Below are 12,027 nucleotides of genomic sequence, written 5' to 3' on the forward strand. Positions count from 1 at the left end.
GTTTTTGCCTTCTTGAGTCCTGCAGCACATTTTTTCAGTTCAGCATCAAAGTCTGATACTACTATTTTACCCTCACTGAATTATGAGAGTGTGTTTTCCAGCTACATTATGACATAGTTATAGCATTCGTCCGTGTGTGTCAATATTGTGGTGCTCACAATGACCAATATATCAAAACCTCTTGAGTTTGCAGCTCACAAACTGTTAATTCCCCAAAAGGTGACCCAGTCTGCCAAACAAAATGACCACCTGATTGAACGAACTCCAGTATAAACATTTCATCTTACTATTGAAGTATATTTTAGCAGAAACAGAAGCAGAATCCTGCGGAATCTAAAACATTTACAAAATGAAGACTTATATTCCAGCACATTGCAGCACTGACCCAGTTTGCGTGCATTTTCATAGCAACTACAGTCGTATCATTAGACTTTGCTTAAAAGATATCAATCATAATGACAATCTGGAAATAGTATCTGCTAAAGTGGGTGAAAGCATTTTAAGACCATTAATACTGAAAGCATGGAGCTACACAATAGACATAGTTTACAGATTTTTCAGCTGCTAAATCACAAACAGTATTTCTTGCTTTTAGAAAGGGTTGGGTTTGGGTTTCTTACATCAGTGATTGATTCACTTTCATCAGCAGAGATAAGAATAAAAAAGAACATATATGCAATGTACTAGAAAACTCATCATATTTAGGATACTCAATAATATTAAAATCAAGAAAAAAGGAATAAAACTTGGCAGCCCTGACTAACTGAAGCAGACTGCTGAACACTGCCTTCATTACAATACACTGTCACACTGCTAAGCTCTAAATTAATAAAGTATGAAGTTAAGAATTCCTTGTAACTGATCTAGAAAGCTTGGCTACTTAAAAATAGAAACAATTATGTATTTTACTAATGTGCAAACATTTTTAAAGAAAGCAAAAGGTCTGCAAAGCAAGCTTATTAGATAGGGCTGCGAACAATTTATTGGATGTACGAAAAAACTGATATGAGGATTTGTTATTCTTTTCAAATAAACCATCTCCTAAAAAGATGAGATGAGAAATTTTAGGCACTCAATTTTAGTTCTGCAAACTCCTTTGCTTCTGGCTAATTAGGCATAAAGATGTGACTTTCTGAGCTGTGTTTATTTCTTCACTTTTTTCTTCTTTAAAAATGAGATTACGATTAACAGTCTCTATTTTGATTAACAGAAGATTTCATAAACACATATAAAGTTCATTTAAATCAGCTGGAGAATCCACATATTTTGGGTCTGGATAGCTTTTCCAGTGTCTCTTCCTTTGCTAGTCTCTCTTACCTCCTCTTTTATGTAAATATTTTCCCAAGGGTCATATAAGTACACAGGTTATGGACATGTGTCCAAGGCTTGTTTGTCACACATCTAGGGGCGTACGTGACAGAAGAGCAAACAAGCTTCTGAGCTGTGAGTAAGTCTCACTTTGGGTCTAGGTGACTAGGCAGAATGTGCATGCCTTTGTCATCAGGTAGGTACACTGAACAAAGATGATGTATTGGCTGTGGATCAGGTAGTTGAGAAGCTGTATGGAAGAGCTTGGGGTCAAAGAAAGAGAAATTTAGATTTAGACAGTCAAGGTAGTGCTACAACGAAATATCCATCTGTAGCCTTATTGTGCTCATCAGAGGATTTTCTCTGAACTCCAGTTCAACAAGTGAAGTAGTAGAGGAGAATATATGTTTAATGTACAAGTACAGGCATGGAATCCCATTTGGAAATGACAAGATACTGATTCAAAGCAGCAAAAAGAAGATAAATAAAAGAGTTTACCCATCCTCTTCTTTTCTTCAAGGAAAGAAAGCATTTGCTTTTGTAGATAGGAAAGAATTGGGTTTCCTCTGCTCTTTAAGTGATCTCATACAGGGGGAAGGTAGTTGCTGACGTAGCAATGGAAACACAGAAACTTACTGCGATTCTCAGACAGCTTCAAGAGCAGAACTAAAGGGACAGAAATAGACATAGCACACCTACCAGAGCTCTTAGCTGGTCTTATGCTGCTATAGACAAGTTACTGAAGATAGGGTCAGGAGACCATTTCTGAAGACATACTCACGCTTTCTGTGGAAGAAGAGTGCCAGGAGACAAGGTGTGTATTTTTTCCCCGCAGCCTTCCCATGGATATCACTCCTGAACACATTAACCCATAAGGTTTATTTTCTAGAAATACTCATTAACAGTCTGTTGGACAATTTGAACAACAGAAAAATATTCATTTATTTTGGCATTCTTGTCAGAAAAAGTGGATGCTGTCTTCACAGGTTTAGGTGACCTGCTGATTTTATTTATTTCTCCAGACTTGCTCTCAGGCTTGGATGAAAGAAAGATTCACATTCCGGGAGGAGCTTGCACCCCACGCTAGCCCGGCTGAGTTCTCCACGCCACCAGATGTGTTAGAGACAGGCAGGTACGTAACTTGTCCATGATACCTCTGTTTTCCAGTTGTGTCTGTACGAAGCTCTGCCTCCCTACCTCACATTTCATGGTAACATCCTATTTTCAGCAGGATCTGAGGAATTAGGATGGAGTTCTTCTTGCATCTGGGCCTCTTAAAAACCCCTCATCTTAGGGTTTACCTAGATAAAGCACTAAAGAGACGTCGGTTGCCTTCCTGTATAGTGCTGAAGGGAAGTCAGGCTTGGAGGGAGAATATCAGAGATCCTCGGCTTCTCTCTCTATTGTTGATAGCTTCTGGAAAGTATGTTGTAGTGAAGGATTTCAAAAGCTATGATATTTCAGTTTCCATTCTTAACGTTACAATTAATTACAATTAATATCATTAACAGCTACCAAAAAAGTCTCAGTGTCATCATGCATGAACGTAGGCATGATATATATGCATAAACATGGACATAAAACATACATAAAAAGACAAAACTCTGCTCACACATACCTCATTGTAGATGCAGAGCATGCTGCAGGTATAGACGCAGTTTATCCCACTCTATGCCTGTGTTTACAGTTCTTTATCTCCTGCTCAGATAGTGTGGCAAAATGATATAAGTTTCAGGAAACTAGCAATGAGTGACTAGATCCCAGGGGAGTATTCAAGTACATCATTACAGGACAGCATCTGGGATCATGTACTAGAATCAACTTTTTTTCTAGTTAGTTCTATTTTGCAGTCCACAGAAAACCATTTTTTCCCACTAAGCAGTTGGTTTCTGATCCTGAGATCCTAAAGTCAGTGAATAGTGCCACTTTTGTGTAACATATTCCAACTACAGCTTAGGACCTCATCAACCAAGGAAAAGATCTCTGTTATCAGAAGGTAAAAAAAGTTGTTGCTCACATGCAAGAACACCACCACTGAAGAACAGCCTCTCTGCTTAATACTCCACCAAACATATTGGTGGTTAAACACTCATAGTGTCCAGAATTATTCATTTCCCTGGGGTCATTGATGATCAAACCTCCTCCCACAACTCTGGTGATAGTTACATTCAATGTCAATTTCAGTTCCATTTCAAAGCCACCGTAGGAAAAAAGACAGACACTCCTCCTGGACAAAGGAAGGCATCAAGCTTAGCACATGGAACTGGACAGCCCTGGCTGTTACCAAGGAGTAACTACCAGCTACCAGGTAAATGGAAGCTCAGATCAGAGGAGGAGTTGGCAGAAGGAATACTAAGTTTGGGAGCTGCTTGGGATTGAAATAAGAAGCCTGAACAGGAGAGACAGGGCTGGCAGTGAAGATACGGTGGAACAAGCCTTATGACTTGTGCCAGAGACAACCTCATTTTAGAGGTTTTGAGTGCTTTCAGTGTTTTTTTCTTTTAACATAGCTGGGTTTTAGAGGAAATGTTCTAAGTTACTGGGCCTTCCATCAGCCCTGACTCCTCCCAGTGATGTGGCGACCGTGTCACAGTGGGCGGAACGCTGGTGGTGGCCTTCTCACAGGGGCTGGGGACACAGCTGCCCAGGACGGGTGTGGAAAGGGCTGCGTGATGAGCCAGCCCATACTGGAGGCGAGCAGGCAGGCGAGCGAGGGCTGAGGTGGGAGGGCAGGGAGGGGAGGGCAGGGCTGCTGGGCCCGGGCAGGGAGGCAGGGGCTGCCCGTGGCACGGCAGATGGCGGCTGCTCCTCCTTTGTCTTCCAGAGCTGGCAGCTCGCACAAGGACGGGACCAGACCATGGCGCGCTTCTGTCCTCAGCCACACAGCCAGAGAGATTTGCTGCTGTCTCCCAGGACACTGACACAAAGTTAAGGAATCAAAACTGACACCAGCTGTTGGCACGAACTGAGTGATGCATGTGCACTGCCAGAGTGGGTGGCAGGCTGGTGGTGGCCAATGCCACCATGGGATGGGTGTCTCCTGGCTGCCAGGGAGATGTGGGACTAACAGCCTTGGCCTGAGGCTGGCAGAGCCCTGGGCAGGAGTTGCCCCTGGTGAGCCAGGGTGGCTGCTCCTGTGTTTTGTTATCCTGCCTTTTGCAGCCGCAGGACCAGACAGGGACAGGACCAGACCATGGCTTAATCCCATCCTCAGCCACACAGCCATAGAGATTCATTGCCTTCTACAAGGACACAGACACAAAGTTAAGGCATCAAGAGTCTGGCAGAGCGCTGGCCAAGGGGTTGCCCCTGGTGAGCCAGGGTGGCTGCTCCCTTTGTTTTGTTATCCTGCCTTTTGCAGCCTCAAGGCCCAGACAGGGACAGGACCAGAACATGGCACACTCCCGTCCTCAGTCACGCAGACAGAGAGATTTGCTGCTGTCTCCCAGGACACTGACACAAAGTTAAGGAATCAATACTGATACCAACTCTTGGCACGAACCGAGTGATGCATGTGCACTGCCAGAGTGGGTGGCAGGCTGGTGGTGGCCCACGCTACCATGGGATGGGTGTCTCCTGGCTGCCAGGGAGATGTGGGACTAACAGCTTTGGCCTGAGGCTGGCAGAGGCCTGGGCAGGGGTTGCCCCTGGTGAGCCAGGGTGGCTGCCCCTTTGTTTGTTATCCTGCCTTTTGTAGCCGCAGGACCAGACAGGGACAGGACCAGACCATGGCACACTCCCGTCCTCAGCCACAGAGCCAGAGAGATTCATTGCCTTCTACAAGGACACAGACACTAAGTTAAGGCATCAAGAGTCTGGCAGAGCCCTGGCCAGGGGTTGCCCATAGTGAGCCAGGGTGGCTGCTACCTTTGTTTTGTTATCCTGCCTTTTACAGCCTCAGGACCAGACAGGGACAGGACCAGACCATGGCACACTCCCATCCCCTCCTGCCGCAGCCAATCCAACAGGGATTTCTGCAGCTTTCCACAAAGCCATTGCCCTAAGGACAAGGAAGAACACACAGTCCCAGTCTGCACCGCGCCATGGTCCCACAGCCAGCCGGAGGCTTCCCACTGCCCTGGACAAGGGCAGCTCCGTGCCACCCACCCTCTCTGTCTGAAACTGACCTTGAAATAAACTTTTCTGATTCGTGAACCATTGGCTGGGTCTTCTGCTTTGTGTGGTCTTTTGGGGGAAACCTCCAGGGCCATTTCCTTATTGTCCTTATTACACGGAGTTTCTAGATCTTTCTAGGTAAGTCTATAGGTAAAAATATAGATATCTTTCCATATGGACATCTAGAAGGTGTTCCTGTAGCTTTCTCATGGGACGGCAGAAGCTACTCTGAGATCTTGTGGGTATGATGCTTTCAAAACACGAAACCAGCCAATCACAGAGCAGTATGAAAACACGTCAGGTGTGAGCCAAAAGCCATGTCCTTGGGTCAGTGGGATGAGGCAGGGGGCAGAGGTCAGCCTGTGCCACACGGGTTCCATGCAGACCTCACCACGAGGTCCTTTGCTGTCAAGTCCACAGCTGGGACATTCTGTGCTCTCGCTCTGGGAATTTTCACCTGAGGCCATCAAAGGAAAGCATAGTACTGCCTTACCTGTTTTCTCCTAGAAAACATCCGTTATCCATAGAACTCCCTATAGACTCACATCAAGATGCATATGGCTGCTATTCGGAATTTCTCAATCGGAATATTACCATAGAGTGCATCAAATCCAGGCCAGACTGTATTACTAAAGCTTGCACGACAGAGGTTTTAAAAACCCTCACATTCACAGAAAATCAGACACCTAAGTCCATGACAACAAGACAGCTCTGCTGTCTTAAGAATATCTTGCTAGCTTCCCCAAGTCATGGTAGAATCTAAGTTTTGCCAAGGAATTTAAGCCCGTTCTATATGATTCAGACATCTCCAGGACAGACTGTGTCACGAGAGCTGGCGCAGCGCTCTTCTCAGTCCTGGGTAGCGGAATCTCATCTGCTGTGTTTCTTGGATTCTTTTTATTACTATCTGAATCAATAAGATTGCTCATCAGGTAATACGATACAACTAACGTACAGGAAGAGAATACTCTCTTGAGGAGACTTAGAGCCTTACATTCATTGGCAATTTCACACCTACAGCGTTCTTTCCTTGCCCTCTGCTCTGATTTGTCAAGCCACACCTCTCCCAGAAATGTCCATGCACAGAAAGGAAGTGCATAAAAGTCATGCTTTGCAAAGCCACGCGTGACATCCTCATGTGTCTCAAAGTGTTGAGAAGCGAGATTGGTTTCACACAGGAGCAGTGTTATCAAAAGATCTGGCATGATCAGTCTCGCTGAGAATCTTAAACTCCTACTCATCACTATTATATCTGTGCACTTTCACTGGAAACTGAATAGTCAAAATTCCACTACACTTAATTTTCAAAAAGCATTTTGATCAGTGTTGAAAAACTGCTGTATAAGAGGAAAGCACTGCATTTTTACCATTTAAATTACCCATTCGAATCAGGTCAATTATCACTGGAAGGTTTTTCTTTCTGACAACCACTGCACTATATAAGAAGCAGGTAGTTGTTGCAGTCAGTTTCTTAACCGTCATAGTACATGACAGAATGCATCCACAGAAATACAACACTATGCTGTTTTAGTACAGATTTCATTATAGGAGATAATATTCTAGAGTTTGTAGAACAGAAAAGCCATCAGGAGGTTCACACTCACAGCAAGTACAATACAGTAATACAAGATCTGGTGTATAGATGAGAAAATTTAAAGCTGTCCAGGAATAGAAAGTTCAGAGAATTAAATGCTTTTCAAACAACCATGTATACAGACCTGACTGAAATACTTTAGTTATGGTTTATTTTCATTACAGTTGTTAACTTCTGGGCCAACACTGAGCTCAAGGAAATGCTAGTATTCATTCATAGGGTGCTGATGCTGCATGTGGGCACTGCTACCTAACAAAATATGGCTAATCCTGGTAGTACCAATATAATTTAGAACTTAATTCCTTACTCTTTAAAAAGGAAGCATGATGAAAACCAGACAAATGCAGATTTGCCAACACTCGTGATGAAGTAGGCTGCCAGTTTGCTCAACCTTGGTTCTTCTCTCTCCTTTTATAGAGCTTAAGTGTTAACTTCGCATTGCCAAGAAGCATGAATTAAAGCTACCCTTGCTAGTATTTCAATAAATGTATTGGGTTTGTGTGGCAAGGTTTTGGTAGCGGGGGGGGCTACAGGGGTGGCTTCTGCAAGAAGCTGCTAGAAGTTTCCCCTGTGTCTGATAGAGTCAATACCAGCTGGCTCCAAGATGGACCCGCCGCTGGCCAAGGCTGAGCCAATCAGCGACAGTGGTAGCACCTCTGTGATAACATATTTAAGAAGGGAAAAAACAACCTATGGAGCTTTTGCAGCCAGAGAGAGGAGTGAGAAGATAGGAGAAACTTTGCAGACACCCAGGTCAGTGCAGAAGGAGGGGGAGGTGGTGCTCCAGGTGCCGGAGCAGAGATTCCCCTGCAGCCCATGGAGAAGACCATGGTGAGGCAGGCTGTCCCCCTGCAGCCCATGGAGGAAGGGTGAGGGGGTGTAGAGATTCCACCTGTAGCCCGTGGAGGACCCCACGCTGGAGCAGGTGGAGGCACCTGAAGGAGGCTGTGACCCCATGGGAAGCCTGCGCTGGAGCAGGCTCCTGGCAGGACCTATGGCCTCGTGGAGAGAGGAACCCACACTGGAGCAGGTTTGCTGGCAGGACTTGTGACCCTGTGGGGGACACACCCTGGAGCAGTCTGTTCCTGAAGGTCTGCACCCTGTGGGAGAGACCCACACTGGAGCAGTTCGTGAAGACCTGCAGCCCATGGGAAGGACTCATGTTGGAGAAGTTGGTGGAGGACTGTCTCCCGTGAGAGGGACCTCATGCTGGAGCAGGGGCAGAGTGTGAGGAGTCCTCCCCCTGAGGAGGAAGGAGAGGCAGAAGTGTGTGATGAACTGACCGTAACCCCCATTCCCCATCCTCCTGTGCTGCTGCAGGGGGAGTGGGTAGAAACCAGGAGTGAAGTTAAATCCGGGAAGAAGAGAGGAATGGGGGTAAGTGTTTTAAGATTTGATTTTATTTCTCATTGGTCTACTCTGTTTTACTTGATAATAAATTAGATGAATTTTTTTTAAGTTCAGTCTGTTTTGCCCGTCACAATAATTGGTGAGTGATCTCTCCCTGTCCTTATCGCAACCCACAAGCATTTCATTATACCTTTTCTCCCCTGTCTAGTTAAGGAGGGGGAGTGACAGAGCGGCTCTGGTGGGCACATGGCCTCCAGCCAGGGTCAACCCACCACAATAAAACATGCTGTATGTTCTTATATTTTCCTGATTAGAAATACTTTGCTATTAGGCAGCAGTGTTGCTTTAACACTGATGTCTAAGAATATAAAAATGACATGATTTGTAAAGCAAGGTGTCATCTATTATGTTTGGAATAAGACATTTTGGGGTGGGGAATAAGAACTCTTTTACAATTGGATCCATACACAGCAGACATCAAGCTAAGTACAGTCTGGGAATTACTGTTCTGGGTGTAACCTAAATTAATATTTTTCAAACACCTGGAGAGGGGAAGACAGCTGATCAAGTATGTCAACTAGGAGAGATGACAGCTTATAGAAGTGAACTTATGTGGAACAACAGTGGGTTAACAGTTGATGAGATGTATGGAAAACTATAGTGGTCATAAAACTTTTACTGAGTAAATACTGAGTCCACAGTTTTCAATACTGAATGGAATTGGTACTTCTGGTTCCCAGGTTTGCCTTTGTAGCTCTTTCCTGCAGATCAGGTTTCAGATGCAAATAAAAAGAGTTTTCCTTGTTCCAGCTGGGTGTTATTAATTATTATCTTTGTGAGTTAACCCTGCTCTGGAGCTGTTGTTTGGTTTCACCTGCACCATCTCCACAAAGTAATTTTAATGTTTCATGGACAAGATGGAGCTGAGATTCTTATGTTTAGGATCCATGGATTTTGATGATTCCATTGTGGGACTTTCACTTGTAATACTTGTGTGAATGTTCTAGCAGTTATACATTTACTTCACTGACATAAGAACAACTTTCACCAATCAAGGACATTCCTCTATGAGGTCAAATTGTGCCTTTGAATGAACTGCCTGAGTGTAGTGTCAGGGCCTTGACTCCACTAGTAAGTCCTAATGGGTAATAATAAGCCCTGACCAACCTCACCTAGGACTTCCACCCACATGCCCTCTGCTCATCCACCCAGGAGCTCTGTTTAAACTCTAGCCTGAGCCATCAGTCCTTGTCCTAGCTGCACTGTAGCTGTGCCTGTTCCCAGCTGTCCTGACCTAGTGACTGGTTTTCCTGGAGGGACTCCAGGCTGACAAAGGTGGTAGCCTTATACCTTGTCCCCTGGATTGACATTGGACCTATACTGTAGCCTTGTTTCTGTTCCCTCCCAGCTGGACTCCCTGGATCAGGCTCATAACCTTGACTTGTCTGAGGCTTGTGGTGGACCCTGCCACTATCACCACCATGCCCTGCTCAGGTCCTGTAGTACTGACTGTGCCTTGGTTGGTGAGCTCCTGCGGTCACCCTGAGCACCCAGCTCATCTGCACTGTGGGGTAGCCCCCTTCTTGCTGCTCCCTGACGCTGAATATCGCATACAAAATTAGGAAAAAAAAAAAAGAAAAAAAAACCCTCACCAATCCTATTCGTATGTGGGAATCTGTATGAGAAATCATTAATTACACCATGTACCAAAAGGAGATGATAACTTCCACTAAATTTCCCAGAATGTTTCCTTCTCAGCATACAAACAACTCCCAGCCACCTCCAGATACATTGTCAGAAATTCACCTCCCACAGAGCAATAAACATCAAATGGAACAAGATCATGCCAAAGCAATCATCAAAAGACCGTCCAACACCTCTGTCTTTATGCAGTAAAGAGCCTGTACTATTTTGCAACACGTCTCAGTTCCTGCTAACTCAGCAATTTTATGGGAATTACATAGCTGTCTACCACAAACCTGACTTCTTTGTTCCATATATGTTAACTACTCATTTCCTGCAGTTACACAAGTTAAGCAACGTTAATTATGCTATTCCAAAATAAATTGTTTCCAGTCTGTTCTAAGCCTGATGTTCACTGGAGTTGTGCAAGAGCTGAAGGACTTACATAATTAATGTCTAAATATGTGTTAGTTTAATTAAAAAATGTTCTTTCTCACTATAAGCATTGCCTCTATAACCAGAGGCCCTTATAGTTAGTAACATACGGATTACTAGTATTTCCAAGCTTTACTTGAGTTAGGCTAGCTGCAGATATTAGTCCTACTGCCATGATAAAGAAAAGCTTTGGAGGATTGTCTCAGAAAATTCATAGGAAAGAGGCACACGTTGGTCTTCAGGTACCTTAGTCATGAGAACTGCACAGGAAGCGATGGAGAGGAAAGACATAAGAAAATGCCGAAGTGTAACACACACAACCTGTTTTCACCAAATGCAAGCTATGGGGACTAATTAGGCTAGAACAAAAAAAAATTAAAATCTTTTTTCAGCACGTTAGTTTACCACTCACTTGCTTACAGAGCAAATGCATGTAAAAGGATAGTTCTGTCATTAGGGAAGGGAACAAGGTTTCACACAGTACCTGAGCACAGTTTCACAGCTGTCCGTGTGCCCTCAGGCCAAGCACTTTCCCTCTCTGGCTCAGGTGCGTTGCTTGACATGGAAACATCATTGTGCTGCAGCAAGCATAAATGTAGCGATACGTGTTCAATATTCTACTGCGGCTTTGATGACAGTCCTGCAATTATCTGCATTAAAAGTATTTTTCTCTCACTTATTAGAAAACAATTTGTAGCAGCACATAGTTTTCCTTTGATAAATAATTTTCAGGTTGTTTTCACTCTTAATAACATATTAATAAATTCCCTTCAAAAAATAAATTTCTAACATCAACTTTATGTTAGGACACAAGAAAAATTTAAAAGAATTGAACACAGTTGTTACCTTTCACTTTTCCCTATCACCTTTGTGGTTGGTTTCACAATTAATGATGTATAAAACTTTTCTATGGCATTAGCTCTCGTGACTTAATAGCATAAATCACAACCAGAGACTGTATGATAGTCAGCACCATGTAAACGGAGTGTGAACAGTAGGGCAGTTACAGCCTCCAGCACCATCTGAGGAAGATGTGCATGGTGAGCTGCAGTCAAAAGAATACCGATAACCAGGTATTATTCAGATATTAACATCCTCCCTGTTAAGGGTCTGGTGGGAGATATTAAAATGCTATTCAGCAAACGGACTGGATTACATTAATAATCGTGAGTGCTGTTTGCGGGCAGCACTCACAGTGCTCGACCCCGGTTTCCACGGGTGCTCTAAGACCCCCCGAGCGCTACTCGGGTATTACACCTTGTGAAAAACGGGCTTCTCTCCGCTTACCAGTCTCTCCCTACAGATAGCACGATACTTTGCCACCCAGCCTGCTGTAAAACCGGCGGCAGAGAGCCGAGCCCCACAGACCATTCCCCGCAGAGGAACTGCCTACTGCCGCACCGCCGGCCCGCCCTACCCTGCCCTGCCCAGCCCTGAGGGGGCAGCACGGCGCGGCGAATCATGGCGACCGCTACGAGCGACGAGCACCGAGCACCGACCGCCTCCCGCGCAGGACGCGCCCTTGGTCCGGCCCTCCGCCC

The 12,027-nt window shown here is 44.7% G+C and overlaps 1 long non-coding RNA gene across 1 annotated transcript; it reads left to right on the plus strand.

Annotated features, from left to right (window-relative positions):
* The first annotated feature begins 1,077 nt into the window (after positions 1-1,077).
* LOC129200479 (uncharacterized) lies at positions 1,078-4,570 on the plus strand. Its single transcript, XR_008574932.1, has 4 exons — positions 1,078-2,122; positions 2,331-2,440; positions 3,493-3,616; positions 4,133-4,570. It is a non-coding gene; the product is annotated as an uncharacterized LOC129200479 (long non-coding RNA).
* Positions 4,571-12,027: the final 7,457 nt, after the last annotated feature.

Source organism: Grus americana, chromosome 1 (assembly GCF_028858705.1).
Source record: "Grus americana isolate bGruAme1 chromosome 1, bGruAme1.mat, whole genome shotgun sequence".
Taxonomy (NCBI): Eukaryota; Metazoa; Chordata; class Aves; order Gruiformes; family Gruidae; genus Grus; species Grus americana.